Source organism: Crinia signifera, chromosome 12, assembly GCF_055691185.1.
Source record: "Crinia signifera chromosome 12, ASM5569118v1, whole genome shotgun sequence".
Classification (NCBI taxonomy): Eukaryota; Metazoa; Chordata; class Amphibia; order Anura; family Myobatrachidae; genus Crinia; species Crinia signifera.
The window spans coordinates 29,167,282-29,172,279 of NC_139228.1; the positions used below are offsets into that span (position 1 = coordinate 29,167,282).

Below are 4,998 nucleotides of genomic sequence, written 5' to 3' on the forward strand. Positions count from 1 at the left end.
ACTATGATGAGTCTCTGGCTGATCAGAACTGTGACGTACTTCTGAGTGAGCAGCACTATAGTGAGACTCTGGCTGGGCAGCACCAAAAAGACCAACAGATGGTCCCTCCATGTTACCGACATGGCTGGAACTCTGCTCTGAGACAGGACAATCAGAATCCCTCTTAGGGAGTGGATGGACAGAGTCCCCATCTGGGGCGACACAGGCTTGAACCCCCTCTGGGGCGACACAGGCTTGAACCCCCTCTGGGGCAACACCGGCCTTTGGGCCCCCACTCGGGGCTGCGGCCTCGACACAGGCCTGAACCCCCTCTGGGGCAACACCAACTTGAACCCCTCCTGGGGCGACACCGGCTTGAACCCCTTCTGGGGCGACACCGGCTTGAACCCCTTCTGGGGCGACACCGGCTTGAACCCCACTCGGGGCGACACCAACTTGAACCCCACTCGGGGCTGCGGCCTTCGGGCCCCCACTCGGGCCCCCGGCATCAGAGTCATCACCTGGGCTTTCCCTTAAGGGTTTGCAACTCTGACTTAATGTTAGCAGAAATACCATCATTTGGCCGTAGAACACTTTTATGCTTTTCCTGAACCTCCGGGTCTAAGGACTCACTGCCTAATAACTCCTTAGACAGGGTCTCATTAAGGGCTGAATTAACCCCAGTGACCTCTGGAAGGATCAAAAAAAATTCAGTGATGAGTTTTTGCAGCTGCATTAGGGACTGCTGCAAAATCTCCAACCGCCCAGGTTTAAAGGCATTGAATGCCAAATTTAGAGCCGCTAATGACTCTTGCATGGCCTGCATGATATGGCCGTGCAAGGTTACCGTGCAAATGACTATGACACAACAACTGTGACAAGGCAAAAAACTGTGACAAGGCAAGACTTTGACAAGGCAAAAACTGCTGGACTGAGAGGACTGTACTCAGCCCCAGAGTTATCTTTTTTAGGCCAGTTATAATGTAAGGGTTCTGGGAGTGTCCCCGCCAACCTAACGCCGTTGCCTCTGGCTGGAATCGACGGACGTGTGCAGGGCTAGGCTTCACCTGGGCCCGTCTCGGCTGAAGGGCGAATTAGGTCCGCCCCACTCCAGGCAGGTCTTATGTATGGACAACACGTCCGCCAAGGCCAGGAGACAAGCTAACTAAAACACACAAGAAATGGGGAACTCCCAGAAACCCCAGGGGAGCAACAATGCTCAGCAGATGACACAAAATGAAAATGAGTGCACCGGTACCAATACAGGGTGTAGGTGTAACAATACACTGAGATGTAATAAGCAACTGTAACCATATAAAGCAATAGACAGGTGGGTAATCCCCAACTTAGCTGAGAGATGTTATGCAGCTTAGAAGTTGGGACACCGCAGCACAGCCTTGCAGGACAACCCAGAACAGGTACACTGGATCACGGGGATGACACTCTGGGTACACGGTACATCAAACAGACTGGACAGATGAGGGTTAACCAGCAGGGACCAGGAACAGCACTTCAGGATCCAGGGATCACAACAGACCAGCAGGGATACAGACTGGACATCAACTGACTGGAAGCTGGACAGTGTGGAACTAAACAGTATGGAACTGAACAGTATAACTGGCAAGGGAGTGAGTGAGCAGAGGGTTTTTATATTGAGCACAATGTGGTGCTGATTACACATTGCCTACAGGTGAGCACTGCAGGCTAGAAGCCTAATTAAGACACACCTGAGTCCTGATGACACACCACTGAAAGTGAGCTGCAATGGCCCAGGCTGACCACTGGAGGCCACCAGCGAGTAAACACACACAGGCTGGGATAAACCCAGGGAGCAGAATCCAGGGAAAACAAAACTACACATTTACACTGATCCACTGGAGGCAGATCGTAACATAGGGGACTGCATCAGCTAGAAGCATGATAAGGCTGCGACCATAAGAAAGGGAGCGGAGTCACATTGCAGGTCTCTGGTAGTCGCAGTCCAGACTGGGAAACCCAGGGGAAGAAAACACCTCCTATTGGATCTTCCATTACACTTCTTGGGGGCTCGCGGGAGGGGGGAAGGGAGGTAATAGATGGGTATCTTGTCTAATTTCTCCATAAATAATAATATCACTTAGCCCATACAGTGTCGAGTAATTTTACTAAGTTGAGAGTTCTATTGAAGATAGATTGTTGCCCATAGCAACCAGATCTAGTGGGATCACTTAGAAAATGCCCTGAATTGTCCCGTGTTTATTCCCCTATTAGTTATTATTTATTTTGTTTGAAAATATATTTTATGACTGATGTGACGTATATATGGGCAGCATGGATGGTGTAATGGTTAGCATTACTGCCTCACAGTGCTGAAGTCATGGGTTTGATCCCCACCATGGCCCTGACTGTGCAGAGTTTGTATATTCTCCCCGTGCTTGTGTGGGTTTCCTCCCACAATCCAAAAATATACTTGTAGGCTAACTGACTTCCAACAAACCCTAGAATGTCCTTGTGTGTGTGTACATGTGGTAGAATATAGATTGTAAGCTCCACTGGGGCAGGGACTGATGTTAGTGGTCATATATTCTCTGTACAGTGCTGCGGAACATGTGTGCGCTATATATGAAACTGGTGATAAAGGTCCCTTACATGTAGCCTGTATGTTAAGCGAGAATGTGTTAGGTTGTAACTTTTTAGAGATCAGACTGATCAGTATATCAGGTGCTGGGGCGAATGTGCGGTTAATTTTAAGCAGATAGAACAGAGGTCATGCAGTCACATAGGTGTGTACAGATGAATATCTACATTTACAATAGCTCTATTTATACAGTGCAAGTGCAATTGCGGCTGACCTGTGTGCATGGGCCAAAAGGCGTGCGAGCGCGGATGTGTACTGCTACATCTGAGAGGAGTGCTCTAAAATGACTTACAGCCAGGGCCGGACTGGGACCAGAAATCGGCCCTGGCATTTTTGAGCACACAGGCCAACCTGCAGGAGGCGGGACCCTTGCGCGGCAAAGCCGCATGCTGAAAATGGGCGTGGCCTCATGGAAAGGAGGCATGGCATCAAAAAAGGAGGTGTTACTCATTACACATTATGGAACACACCGTACTGCCCATTACAGAATATTACACGATCCATTATGCACGTTACACACTGTAATGCCCATTAAACATTATGGAACACATCGTTATGCCCATTACACATTATGGAACACACCGTTATGCCCATTACACATTATGGAACACATCGTTATGCTCATTACACATTAAGGAACACACGTGATGACCATTACAGAATATTACACTATCCATTATGCACGTTACACACTATAGAACACACCGTTATGCCCATTAAACATTATGGAACACACCGTTATGCTCATTACACATTAAGGAACACACGTGATGGCCATTACACATTATGGAACACATCGTTATGCTCATTACACATTATGGAACACACCGTTATGCCCATTACACATTATGGAACACACCGTTATGCCCATTACACATTATGGAACACACCGTTATGCCCATTACACATTATGGAACACACCGTTATGCTCATTACACATTAAGGAACACACGTGATGACCATTACAGAATATTACACTATCCATTATGCACGTTACACACTATAGAACACACCGTTATGCCCATTAAACATTATGGAACACACCGTTATGCTCATTACACATTATGGAACACATCGTTATGCTCATTACACATTATGGAACACACCGTTATGCCCATTACACATTATGGAACACACCGTTATGCCCATTACACATTATGGAACACACCGTTATGCCCATTACACATTATGGAACACACCGTTATGCCCATTAAACATTATGGAACACACCGTTATGCCCATTAAACATTATGGAACACACCGTTATGCTCATTACACATTAAGGAACACACGTGATGGCCATTACACATTATGGAACACAAAAAAAATTTGGTTTGTCACGAGGGTGACATAGGCAGAACAAAAAGGGTTTTTGAGGCACACTTTTCAAAATGATAATGAATGGAAAGTATTTAAAATGTAACTTTTAATGGAAAACTACTACTAAAATATCAGTACGTATGAAATAACAGTTCAAATATGAACTCTAAACATGATGCATAACAAGAATAAAGATCACAATTTGAACATTTGGTGGCGAATAATGTTTATGCACACTGGCGTGAGAAAATACTGGGGAATCCTGTAATGGATTCAATGTACCTGGCAAAATGGCAGCTCACAAACAATATGTTGCATTGCGGTGTACTTGACGCATAACACTATCCCCCTTCGGAAGGATCAATGTGGATAGATAAGGCGGACTGACTTGACTGGGTTCTTAATAGAAGGAGAGAGAACAGAGTGTTAAAGGGTAGATAGCTCCCTTGGCCAAGTGTTTTTCTGCAATCCGGTGAATTACAGTTCCGGGTATTCCCCGTCGGTCACCCCTACGGGTACTGGCCCGGCCAAACACTGCTTAGCTTCTGAGTTCGGTATGAGAATCAGGCGTATCAGTGAAGTATGACCGTAACCACACCATAGGATGAGAGTATAACCTGGTTGTCAGGAGGCTTATATGTGCTTCTGCTTTTTGCTGAAAAGTAACACCATGTCCTTTGTTGCCGATGGACTTGCAAAGAGACTAGGTGTACCCCAGCAAATGAGAGGGCAGCGTAGAAGGTATAGGGTAAAGTGTGGGTACCGTGAAACCCCTCTTCTGCTACTCACCATCTATCATTTAGACATCGAATGGTGATTGAGAGTGATAGTGGTGTCACGGGAAACCCAGCGGAGTGAACAGAGGATGGTGAAGGAATGTACCCAAGTCTCCAAGTAGGAGTAGTGAAATTGGTCTTGTAGTCACTAAAGACCAAATTACACCCCAGGGAAGATATTCAATGGGTGACAATGCATGAATCTTTGAATACACATGCAGATGGATATACTGTCACCAATATGAAAAAATAATATTAATTGGTATATAAATGGTCACAAGATTAATCCGAAGACAATATATGTGC

General features: G+C 46.0%; 1 pseudogene; it reads right to left on the minus strand.

Annotated features, from left to right (window-relative positions):
• Positions 1–4,390: 4,390 nt before the first annotated feature.
• On the minus strand, positions 4,391–4,510 carry LOC146050874 (5S ribosomal RNA; annotated as a pseudogene).
• Between the last annotated feature and the right edge of the window lie 488 nt (positions 4,511–4,998).